This window comes from Petromyzon marinus, chromosome 3 (assembly GCF_048934315.1).
Source record: "Petromyzon marinus isolate PM22_M1 ecotype Great Lakes invasive population chromosome 3, UKy_Petmar_22M1.pri1.0, whole genome shotgun sequence".
NCBI classification, from domain to species: domain Eukaryota; kingdom Metazoa; phylum Chordata; class Hyperoartia; order Petromyzontiformes; family Petromyzontidae; genus Petromyzon; species Petromyzon marinus.
The window spans coordinates 14,838,774-14,852,611 of record NC_133669.1 but is presented as its reverse complement, the minus strand read 5'-3'; positions in this window follow the sequence as shown (position 1 = coordinate 14,852,611).

Sequence of the window (13,838 nt, the reverse complement as noted above, 5' to 3'; positions counted from 1 at the left end):
TGGAGAGAGAGAGAGAGACTCGCAAACTCCAAATTTATAGACGTCGGGGTCGGGATCTAACCCACGAACTCCTGCATACCAGGCGAGGGCGTTAACATCTCGCCACCGTTGCGCACCAACATACATGTGCTGTAGCGACATCCCAAGTGTCCTGATCGTTATCCTGCGCGATTTTAAGAGTACACTACAGTTCATGGCTGCAAGCAGGACTCTAATTGCAGACGAAGCTAATTTGTTTTTCACAATTGAGTACCTTGACTGTGCTCCTCTGTTCCTGACATCTGACTCAACTCCATACACAGTTTACGCTACTGCACCTATTGGCACATCTGACTACCGTATGGTCCACGTAAAGCTTCCTTGATCCTCTACTCGTTAACCACTGACGTCATTCATGGGCAGGCCTGGGTAAAGCTGGTTCAACCATTCCACGTTCACCTTGGCGTGTGATAACGGAGATTCCCTCTGGTTCATGAACTTTTCAACGTATTTTTGAGCACGCGGAATTTCCATCTGCTACAGATATGAAGGGAAGCCGCGCAATGGTCGAGCGCAGAGTTGATTCCCTTTGGTGCATCGCGTCCCTGGTGACTGTCGCTCGTTATGAGAATCTCTCTCTACTGCTGAACCTGCAACTTGCCACGAAGAGTTGGGGCCTTAACATAACCCCTCCAAAACATTCACACGCAAACTTGCACACACATTCATGCACATTCACACACATAGACTGTCACAATCACACCCCCTCCCACCCACCACCCACATACATTCAAAGACAAAGACACATATCTCCCGCATAACTCGAATAGGCTGTTGGTGGCAAGTATTGTTAGCGAGCACCTACGAAGGCCACCACGGTGCACGGGGGATTGGCTGGTCAGCACCACAACCGGCCACCTTTGTTTCCCATGTGGCGATGTTTACGAATTGCACCAACTAATAATTTTAGGCTGAGTCGACCTAGGGGAGGCCCAGGAACGGTTCAGATAACCGTCACTGGTGTTGGCCGTGAGCGGGAATCGAACTTTGAGCCGCTGGGTTCGTGGCACAGCGCGCTAGCCGCTAAATACCGCTCCCCATAACTCACATACACACACCCACTCACATACACACATTCACTCACATACACACACACTCATATCACCCCCAACACCCACATACAATAATATATACACTCACCATGGGACACACCAAAATAAGCAGCACTCATTACTGGAGCTCACGTATCGTTCTTCGAGGATGAGCTATGTTTATCTTTGTTGTCATTAAATATTTCACAAAACACGTTGGAAACTAATCCATATAAATCGTGCTGAGAAACACGTGGCATGGAGTTAACGTATTTCCTTTAAATACATTTTCTTCCACAAGATCATCTTCATCATCATCAATGAATCATATTTGTTATCAATCATCACGATTAATTAAAGTATTATCATAAATACAAAATAAAATAAATATGGGGGGAAATAAATAAATAAATAGCCATCATTAAAGAATCATCGATATTAATCTGCCTGGAATATTAGACATTAACTAAATAATAATAATGTAGAGGATCATCATTACCGAAACCTTGTCATTCATCAAAGTCTCGTCTTCACGGTAAATCATCCATATAAACATTGTCATAGCAGTCATCTTACAGAGTCAAACCAACGTAATCACTACCATTATCAGAAACACCCACTCATACGCATCGCACACCATGCGTCCACATAAACCTATACCTACTCGCACAGACCTTCTTTCCTTATTCGATGGACTGACTGTAGGGGACAATTACTGTTTGAGATCACCTGACAAGACTGACACGGCACACATGGATATACCAATGCAAATGTATACTCCCAAAAACTCACGTACACGAACGCACTAACACGCACACATACACACTTATGCATTTACCCACAACAATGTACTCTCACTCCCGCACCGATCCGCGCGTTCTCACTTACGCACAAACTCACCACAACAATATACTCTTACACGCTCACAATATAAACACACGATCACACAACAACAACAGCAGCAATATGCACCACTCGCCGATAAGTGACGTCAACAAAGCACTTTTGTCAGGCGAAGGGCAATAAGTATCGGAAGACTCGCTGGCAAGAGGTCACGGGTCATGCTCTGGTGTTATTGGTTAACCCATATGAAAGAACAACTGCATAACTTGCGCTCCCCACTGTATCAACTCGCATTGTTTTAACCACCCGGCGCTCTGCTCATTGTTTGGTGAGCGTCTCTTTTCCACCTCTCGTTGCAGCTGGAGGGTGCTTTGCCTCAAACTGCCCAGTGGCGTCTTTTATGAGCCCCTTCCATAGACGCCGATCTTAACACCGCAGGTATCAGTCAGCAGAGTTGAGTGGACTCCCCTATAGCCTATTGCATGCCCGATCGGACCCTTCTATACGGCCATATGGAAGCTGTTTGGGCATGCGGTGGTTTGACTTGGGGGGATACGTGACCCAGCCAATGCATCCTTTCCTGGCGGAGGAGCCCAATTATGGGAAGGTGTCTAGACATTTCATATATCTGTGAGCTCCTAACACAACCCAGCTTGGTTAGACCTGAGATTGATCGTAGGCAGGCCAGCTTGAATATTTCACAAGTGCCTCTGTGCCCGCTTAACGATATAAAATTTGAAATGTAATCCACTCACACACACACACCTATAACCACACACACACTCATAAAACAACACATACGCCCACATGCATTCATACAATTATACACTCATCCAGTCACCGACAAAGGCTTACACCAACGCACACTTCAATCACACACACACATACACCGACAACAATCACACATCAACATACGCCGTTCGCCACTGCGTGGCGCTGACGTCACCACGGCGCTTGTGCCAGGCTAGGTGACAATCACCCACAAACACTCATACACTCCCCAACAAGAGCTGAGACACCAATGCACACACATTACTACCCGCACACACACATACACAACAAGAACAAACATTTCTGGAGTCAGTATAGGCTGTTGGAGCAAGTGGTGTTAGAGAACACCTATATTGAGGCCAACAAAAACGGACTGTGTGGCAAGCACGGCCACCTTTGTCTCCCCAGCGTTAATTCTTACCCCAAATGCACGAAGTAGTATACTGATTTAAGGCTGAGGTGACCTAGGAAGAGGTCCAGGCCCGGTTCATAAATCACTCGCCACTGATATGAGCTGTGGCCCGTAATCGAATGAAGGCTCAGTAGGAGTTCGGATTCATTTCAGAGTGCTAACCGCAGCACCGCAGCTCACCGCTCAGCAACACACGCACAACCTCCTTCTCCCTGTAAGTGGATTTATCCATGATCCTGTTTTTGTTCATAATCCCATCTCTTATTCAAATGAGGAGCGTTAATCTCACCACGGCGGTTATACTTAGACGTTGGGCCACGGAAAAGGCAGCGACGCCTGGCAGGAGCGAGCCGATAGGTTGGCCAACCGACCCCCGGTCGGTGTCAGTAATCAGTTGCCAGAACTCGGGAGGCCCCTGTTCCGAGTTTCTGGATTTCTCTGTGGCAATGCAAGGCAGGAGTGGGCACGTAACGTTCCGCACGTTCGAACACCCACACGCGTTCTAAAAAACCACGCGGGTTTGAACACCCACACGTGTTGTAACAACCACGCGCGTTCTAACACCCAACGTGCGTTCTAACACCCACGCGCGTACTAACAATCACGTGCGTTCTAACACCCACGCGCGTACTAACAATCACGTGCGTCCTATACCCACGCGCGTTCTCGCACGCGGGCGTGTGAATCGCGCTGGTAAAGGTTTAATAATAAGCACACCATTTTTGTCGAGAAAGAAAAAAATACGTCGCGATTCTTGCCCAGAAATGGTACAGATGTGGGTACTTCTGTTGATGGGCTGTGTGGTGAATTCATATTATTGTGTTGATGGGCTACGTGGTGAGTTTATTACTGGCTTTGGTGAGCTGTGCGGTGAGTTTTACAGCGATTTGTTTAGGGTTTTGTGTTTTTTTTTGTGGAGAATACGAAACATGGCCTCGCAGGGGTCATCGTCACAAGGGGGTCATCGTCACAAGGCGGCCATCGTCACAAGGGCGTCATCGTCACAAGGTGATCAACGGAAGCATGCAGCAGCATGAGTGCTCCCGTAAAGCACTCAGCTTGTCTACCAGCAGACGGAGCAAACATTTTCGACTTAAGTAGAATTATGTACACATCCACACACAAACTGTATTACAAATACTGTACACAGATCCCTCGTGCCAAGGCCGTAGCCATGCAGTCAACATTGGGGGGGACCAAATCTTCCAGGGGGTCTGGGGGTTCCCCCCCCCCCCCAGAAAAAAATTCTAAATTTTTAAACTCATTTCCTGCCTAAAATATTACAAAATTCACTAACACAGGGATGGACTTTTTTACAATAATGTCTAATAGTGTATTGTATTACATCGCTCTGTTTCTCTTTTTAACCTTGTCTTGTTTCATTGTATGTAATGGCAGAGATTAGGGATTAATAAAGTACAACCATAACCACAATCATATAAGGGATTAATAAAGTACAACCATAGGGATTAATAAAGTACAACCATAACCACAATCATATAAACAGAAATGTATGCATTGTTCAATGAAGACAGGTCCATATATTGTGGCCAAGCAAATTGTTTTTATTTTCATATTTACAAGTAAACTTGGGTGGGCAGCAGTGGCATTTGCTCGGCTCTGCTCTCCTCTCCTATCTTCTCCTCTCCAGCCCTCTCTCCTCTGCTCCTATATTATCCTCGTCTCTCCAGTCATCTCTTTTCCTCTCCCCTGCTCTGCAGTCATTTCTGCTCCTTTCCTGTGCTCTCTTCTCCTGTCCTCTCATCTTCTCTCCAGGGAACGACAAGTGGTTTGACTTGCCATTCTTCAAGCAAATGATCCAAAGGCCTTTTTGCGCTTATTATTAACACCGATAAAAGACTGGCATATTCCTTCAAGGTTCAGTCTGTTCAGTTTCTCCTGGTGCACGTGACACATGGCCACATTTTCCAGCCTTGTTTGACTCATCGAAAATCTAAGCCATGTCTTAAGCCTCCTCAGGGCACTAAAACTCCTCTCAGCCTTTACATAAGAGGCAGGAACAACCAGCAGAATCCTGACATAAGCTTCCACCTGACTGAAGAGACCTCTCACCTCTGGCACCATTTTCATATAATGCTAGCAACATCTGAGCTCGTTTAATGTGTAATTAGTGACACACATGGCCAGCTGCACCTGCAGTAGTCTTGAATTCAATTCAGGATACTCGTCTACCAACCTTGTCCATGTCTTCGTGTAGCAGCACATTTTTAAGCTGCTGCAGCTTGTGGAATCCAGCTTTATCAAACTCTCTAAATGAATTGAGTATTCGCTGTGTCCAAGGCGTTGTAGAATTGGGCTCTGTACAAAGACTGGGCATCCGGATGGATATGGGCTGCAGCCTGACCGGTATAATGCTTTGTAGGTTTGCGGATATTAGGCATCTTATTGGTTGTAGGTCCAACTTTGTTGCCATAGCAGTTGCTTTTTGCAAACAAGACATCAAAGTGCTCCTCCGTTCGCTTGTCCTGCATGCTTGTTTTGACATGGTCCACAGCCTCCAACATGGCTGAAACAGTCCGTTTCCTAAGCTGCAGGGAGGTGTTCAGGCACTCCAAATCCCCCATCAGGTCTTCAGTCATTGCAAGGCCGAGCACAGTGTTCCCTTTTAGAAATGTTCCATGAAGACCATTGGCCTTAGTTGAAGTGTCAGATGAGCTGCATGATGCCATTTCTTCAAGGTCTGTCAGCACTGATTCATACTGGCTAAGAACTGAGCGGATGGCAGGGGTGCAAACAGTCCACCTGGTGAGAAAGAGAGGTTTCAACGAGGTGAAACCATGCTCTGATTTTGCGATTTGCAGTAAAATCACCTTAAACTTGCCAGATCGTTTAAAGCCCCCCAATTCATGCACCAGGCCCATTGATTATAATTATCTTACTCATGGAAAGGCTACACAGGCAGCCTGCGTAACTAAGTTCACGCAGTGTGGACCACAGTGACAATACATGGCCAGCGGCTGTTCTTTCCTTAAAATGGCTTGCACCCCCTGCAATCGTCCAGCCATATTTGCGGCACCGTCATAGCTTTGTCCTCGAAGTTGGGACAGAGGAAGGCCCAGACGCATCATCACATCACATGCCATCTTGGCTATATTTTGCCCTGTCGTTGATGACACTTCGTAGAGTCCCAGGAATTCTTCCTTTGGTTGTAGATCTGCATCTACAAAGTGCAAACATATTGACTCCTGCTCAACTCCTTATCATGGGTGCCATCAATGATAAGTGCCAACTGGACCACTGGCATTGATGTTATTTCCGACACAATTACTTCGACAATTGTATTGCCCACCAGCTTCAAAATTTCGTTTTGCATTTGGGGACTGGTGAAATCGGTGGCATTCGAGCCAGGTGGTCAGCTCTGCCATCGCCCTCTGCCTTGTACTTTAGAAGCTGGCTGAAATTCCCACTCTACTTATCAACGCCTCGAAAAGCCAGATCCTTGCCAGTGCCAAGTACTTCACACCCCCAACAATCTTGATAAGATTTCTCTTCGCTTGTTGCTGCTGTCTTTCAAGCTCACGTGAAAGTTGCACACTAACAGGTTTTGGCTCCTGAATCCGAGTCATCGCAGCTAATCTGTGGCACTGGCTGTCTTCATGCGCACTACATTTCTCCAGTGCCGTCTTCCAATTTTGAAAGCCAGTCTTGACAAAAAGCGAATCTGCTTTTGACGCAAGCTTAGACTTTTGTGTTGCAAAGTATTTAGCACAATAGAAACAGGAGGGTCTTTAATGGAGCCAAGTATAATCTTTAAACTATTTCTCCTCAAAGTAGAGTGTCCTATTTGATAGGGTTTGACGAGGTATGAAATTAACATTTGACTGATTTGGGCGAGGTCCAAGCTCTTCCCCTCCTCTCCTGCACCTTCATCTTGGCTTGCCTGTCTGCTTGATTGTATCATCTGAAATACACCTGAGAAGCCATACTTAGAGGAATATGTCAGCTTAAATTAACATTAGGATTAGACTGTTGTGATGTCATTATTCGGTCTTAACCATCAATATTTGCTAATTTTCTCACTCACCTCCATGTCACCTGCTCTCCCTGCCCTGTCGGCATCCTCATGCTATCTCCCTCTCTCTTTACTCTGAATGCACCAGAGTGAACATGAAAGAAATATTAACAGTAAACAAGCGGTGTTTCTTACCATGATGTTCGGGAAGCAGATTGATCACCATTTCTGATCTGAATGGTAATTATTATATCGAGAAACATTAACTCATCTCTTGTACTACTGTATACTGCTACCATCTGACTGGTACTCATTTTCTCACTGCTCTCAACTTACTTTTCTTCTTTTCTGAGGCTGCCCAAAAAACTGACAAATATCACTGCCACCCTTCCTCTTGCTCATGATGACACTCACTGTGAATGAAAGCTGACTGTAATAAAACTGCTTGCACTTTCATCAAAGAAACACTAATAATGCTGATTTAGAGCTTTCGTGACTGCAGGGATTCATATTCTCGGTAAAGTCACGTAGAAGGGAAACAATAAAGTAAATAAAATATGTATTTATTAGTTTATTGTTCCCCTTCTACGTGACTTATTTATTTATTATTTTATTGTTTCCCTTCTACGTGACTTTACCGAAAGAACCAAGAATACTAATAATGCTATTTATCATAAGCAGTACAGCTATACACTCTACTATACGAATATGCATTAAATGAAAGCTACTGTCTACAAATATGACACGTGCAGCTGCAACATAAATGATTGACACTTTACTCAGACTTCACGTGGGCTTTCTGACAAATGTAACATAATAAAGACATTCACATTAGTTGAACACGCCCGTGAGCGCCACTGTTGGTCGCTGGGTGAATGTGTGACTAATTAACTTTCCAAGTAACTTACTTAGCTGTGCTAGCTAACATGAGTGATGGTTGATTGATTAGCAATCGCAAATCGGCCCGTCTTCACCAAAAACGTTTGTTTCCACTCGACAGTGATATCGCCTACGTAAGACTCATGCCATTATAGTTTTCCACTTTAATAATACATTTTAAAGCAATGAAAAGGAGAGACAGTACAGTGTTTGACATTGATTGCACCTACCCACAGCAGTCGAGCGACGGCTTCTGCTGGGGTACGGCAACACCACGTGGAGCACCAATATCTCAATGCTCATTCGAGCACGGCATCGTTTTAGACTTTTGCACTAATCGCGTGTGAGCAGTGGAACCCCAGGGGCTTGAATCCTCCGTGCACCGTGTCCACTCCGAGCAAGCAGCAGCCAGGCAATGATGGCGACGCACGCGGCTGCCTGTGATCCAGCACTGTAGATGCATCAGTCAGGGTTGGTGGATCACACACAGATGTCATGAAACTATCTTCCCGTGGCCATTTGTTTTAATCTGTACGGCGAGAGAGCGTTGTCCCCTCGCAACAATGCTTCGTCTTTTCTCCGGTTGCTCCGGGTTTCCTCCCACGCGTGTACAAAGAACAAGTCCATCATCAATTGTCTGGAAACATCTTATGAAATGAAATAAAGGGTCATGCGACTCAGTGTGGCTCTCCGGGATAGATAAGTAAATTATGATGATTATAGCAGCTTGGTAGCGCACGGCGGCAGAACGTGCCCCGATCACATCAAAGCCATCGCGGCCACGCTCCTCCTCGCCCTCTCGCTCGCTCGGGATCGGGGCGCGCTATGAAGTCTGCAATTAAAGGTAATTGCGGATTTGGCGGAGAGACAACACGGACGATGAATCGGGCTATTGAGCCGCAACAACCCACACGTACACACGCACGCACACGCACGTGTATACAGTACATGCATACAGTTCATACATGTATGAGACACAGACAACCCCCATCCCTCCCTCCCCCAAGATCCCCCGTGTAGCCTGAACAGACTGTTGGGGCAAGTGCTGTTAGCGAGCACCTATTAAGGCCGTCACGGCACACGCGGGGTGGGTGGTCAGCACAGCGCTCGGCCGCCTTTGTCTCCCGAGTGGCGATGTTTACACACCGCACCAGGTACTCATTTGAGGCTGAGTCGATGTAGAAGAGGCCCAGAGCTGCTTCGGAATCAAACTCGGGTCGCCGGGTTAGGAGCGCACCGCGCTAACCGCCGCACCACCGCTCCCCACGAGCGCGCACACATTTTGTCTTGCCAGCCCAGTTTAATGTTTACCTAAAAGGGAATGCGTAACAGGGTTCTGGTTCACTGCTACGATTGGCGTTCTATTGATGTATGCTGATAGCCTCGTTCCTCTGATGATCTCACAACCCCCAGTCCACCCCCGCCGTGGTCTGGGGGTTGAGTATGCTCCCTCTTTAGGGGTCCCAGGTAGGGCTGAGCTCTCATGTGGCGGGGGGTGGGGGGGTACCGGGTTTACACAGTGGTATAGGACATGGGGAGCCCACTATTTCCGGGGCCCACATACATGATTCGTACGACTGCCAGAGAGCTTCTTGAAGACGAGCGGCTCGAGTTCATTGGGGGTTAAAAAAAGAAAGCTTTCTTTATTCTGAAGTCAGGGGCAAGGGGTCGTCCATAAATGACGTCACGCGATTTTGGACGATTTTTGACCCCCCCCCCCCTTCGTCACACGACGTCACAAAGAGTCAGACCCCCCCCCCCCCTCAAATATGACGTCACAAAGCTCTGCCCGCCCCCCCCCCAAAATATATAAAACATGCTTCAAATCGCTTTAAACGTTTGTCATTGTAGTGCGTATTTAATGTGGCGCTGCACTCTGATGTTGTAGGAGAAAACATTTATTAAAAAGTCTATTTAATTAAGTAGAACGTTGTCTATATTTATTTAAAGTTGCGCATTTTGATGTGACGTCACATTTCTCACCCCCCCCCCCCCCTCGTCACGCATCGTTACAAATGTCTGACCCCCCCCACCCCACAGGTGCGTGACGTCATTTATGGACGGCCCCAAACAGGATATTAGATATTCTTAGTTTTTTCGGTAAAGTCACGTTGAAGAGAAACAACAAAATAACAAAATATATATTTTGTCACGTTGAAGAGAAACAACAAAATAACAAAATATATATTTTGTTATTTTGTTGTTTCTCTTCAACGTGTTGTTTCTCTTCAACGTGACTTTACCGAAAAAACTAAGAATATGAATTACTGCAGTCACGAAAGCTTTAAATCAAAAGGATATTAGATCTTAGCAAAAAGATGGGTCCCACTCTCTCTCTCTCTCTGTGGCTGCACGCTCGTCGGTGGCCCGTTCGCAGTCCTGACCGACCGTCTGAGTGGCGTGCTCTCTCGCGGCGGGTTGGGGGTCATGTGGTGGCAGTCCTTCGCGTCGTTTAACTCTGTGGATAACAGCTCAAAGGCACACGCCGTCATCAACCATCGCCCCCCCCCAACAACACACACGTGAGTGTATAAATCCACTCATGGAGATTTGCAGAACTTCTTTGTCCGAGATATTCTCAAACGATGTGTCGAATGTGTGTCCGTCATCGTAAACTCTGCCCACTCACGAGTGGCTGAGTGCCTGGTGTGCTTGTTCACCATGATCCTCGCGTGTAGATGCCCTCGCTCTTTCATGCCCGCCAAACTCTTTTGCACGTATTGCTTTGAAACTTTAATTACAAATAAGAATCCGTCTCCACTATGATTATTTAGTTGTATCCCCCTTCCGTGTTAATTGATGGCGTTCTATCTCCCCCCCCCCGCCCCCCCACCTCACCTCACTCGGCTCGCCAAGTCTTAGAAACGATTCGCAGAGACACTACGACGTAATTCCTGAACATTTATTTCAGAAAATAAATGAATCCTCGTTGGTTCTTTCGGTAAAGTCACGTAGAATGAAAGTAAAATAATAAAATGAAACAATAAAATTCTCACGACGTTTCGGCCACAACACAAGCGGCCTTCTTCAGGTGAAGGAACAAAAAACTGTCGGGACGACAGAGCGCCAATGAGCTTGGAGCTCTGTCGTCCCGGCAATTTATTGTTCCTTCACCTGAAGAAGGCCGCTTGTGTTGTGGCCGAAACGTCGTGAGAATTTTATTGTTTTATTTTATTATTTTATTCGCATTCTACGTGACTTTACCGAAAGAACCAAAGATAATGAATCCTTGCAGTCACGAAAGCTTTAAATCGAAAAATAAATGAAGACAAAGATACGTGCTGAAAGCACCGACCCACCTCAGATGTAATGCCCACACAAACCACGTTCATCAGCAGTGGGAAAGTGCAAGCAGCAGCATGGGAACCACTGCTGTTTGGCTAAACGCATATATCATCACCATATAAATGATCATCATCATCAGAAAATAGGTAACCAGCCGTTGGTTCTAATTTATCGCACCGATAAAAAATGGTTTATAAAGAAATAAAATGCCTCAATCGCAGAATGAGGCCTGAACTTTTTTAAAATAGAAAAATTTGAGATGGATATTTATTGGAATATTTACTACACCCATTCCATTCTTACCACAAACATATATACAGCGTGGCCCAAAAGTAAGGACGTAGGGTTAGTACTTTGATTTAAACATATAAGTTAAGGTTATTTCAGGTATGTTAAACTGACATCCGTTAACATAAATGCGTGCATGAATTATCTTTTCAAATGGAATTTGGATTTTTAAATTATTATTACAGGAGTAATATTTGAACATTCATCAATTAAGTTTTGTCTCAGTTCATTCAGGGTTCTTGGTCGAGGTTTGTAAACGACGGATATGAGGTGACGCCACGTAAAGAAGACATTTGATATTAATAATGATACAAGATAACATATAAACTTAAAGAAAAAATGCACACATAACGAAATAATGACGATTTAAATGCCTGTCAACCAAGTGATCAAACAGAATTTAGAATTGTTTTGATCTACTATTGACCATACACATTCTATAACCGACATAATTGAAACTAAACTATTTGTTTTATGTGGAAAGCCCAGTGAGCTCTATTAGCTCAATCCGGCCACATGATCGAAGTGGCTCATCGTGTGTGCAAATTTATAGTAGCAACCAAATAAATCTTAATGGATGTTTCCAATTATAGAGGGAAGAACATGAGGACCCAGAGACAAAATCCACGCGACCACGGGGAGAGAGAACACGCCAACTCCAAACACACAACGGGCATCGTCAGGGTCCGGGATCGAACCCACGCCGCTCCTGCATATCGGGCGAGGGAGATAATATTTCCGCGCCACATGCATATCAATACACAGTCACCCAAGCTGTCGCAAACAGATGACTTGAAGAAGATCCTGTAGAGTGTTTTATATAGAGACGTTCAAATATTACAGATAAGTTCATACACTCTACAGAAAGGTGCGTTTTCAAAAGAGGTTCGTATACTACGGAGAAGTGCATAAACTACACAATGGTCAAATAGGTTCACACACTGCCCGTACTCCACGGAGGTTCACACTCAACAGAGAGCCTCCTACAGATTGGTTTACCATTTTAAACAATATTATCCTGGGTTGCGCAAGGGGTGAGTCAAGTGTTCTGCATCAGCTTAGACAAGAGGGAGGCGGCTGGGGGGGGGGGTATCGGATGTTCCGAGAGCCCTGCGTTAGAAATACACGTGACCTTTATCGGATGAAGATGGGGGGTTTTTGTATCGTATTCGGCTGCCACGTCTGCAAGTTTACGATGGTAACGTTCACTTACACACCTGCATTGTTCAACATTGCGTTCAAGGAAACGCATCGTGGACATCAACAAAGCAATTCACTGTTTTGCTGTCAGGCTGAAATCACTTACAGCCCAAACTCGCACGCTCATCGGTTATTAAACACAAACATTGTGCACTAATGCTTTTTAAAAAAAAACATGTCTTTCATTACTAGGAGCCGCGTTCACCACCGATCGTGATCACCGCAACCCATTTGTCAGTCTTACGACCAAAACAGCATCAATAATACCCCTCGCGAAATTCTCACTGAACTTGATTTACTTCCACATTCGCGTAGTTGCACTCTTCTCACGCCCACTTAAAAGCCGACGGTGCCAATTCTGAAGGAAGCACACAATGAGGGGTCTCATTCACGGTACGTAAACACGCGCGCACTGTAATTACGCCCGCGTGTCAATTCGGTTGGTTTAACGTGAAGCCCCTACGGAGGCGTTTTTTGTCTTGTTGTTGTAAGATTTCAAATATACGTTTTATTTGTTTATTATTAAAACACTTGTGGGCTTATATTACGACGCGTAATGGATTTTTTTTTCGGTTAAATCGTCGCGCATGTAAAATGTTGCGTGGTACACCTTCATCGACCCGTTAAATAAAGTTAAATGAAGTTGTCGCGCGAACAAACGTGGCCAATGTTTCACTGCCTCAGGCAGCATCACCGGTGTGACCGTGGAGAGCAATCCGCACACATTAACAATTGGGCAGTCCGACGTTTCGCTCGTCCGTTTTAGTGTTGTTGCGAATCCTTGCCAAGGTGACGTAGCTCCTCTCACCATTATCATCCCCATCACCACCACCATCATCATCATCCAGTTGATCTTCATTAAGCATCCTGGGTACTTAAACTGAACACAAGGCCTGATACTTATAATTATTATCTATCTGTGGTGGGGGTGGACGAAACATAAAATGTTAAGGATGCATCATTATCATTTTACTGGGGCAGGTAAACTGAACAAGGTGCGCTGAGGTCGTGTTGCTTTAAAGTGACAAGGACAGTTACGACATTTTAATGGCAGATAAATACACTGGACACGCGGCTGTTGAAGGCCTTCCACTTAACCAATCACTATTCACACTAC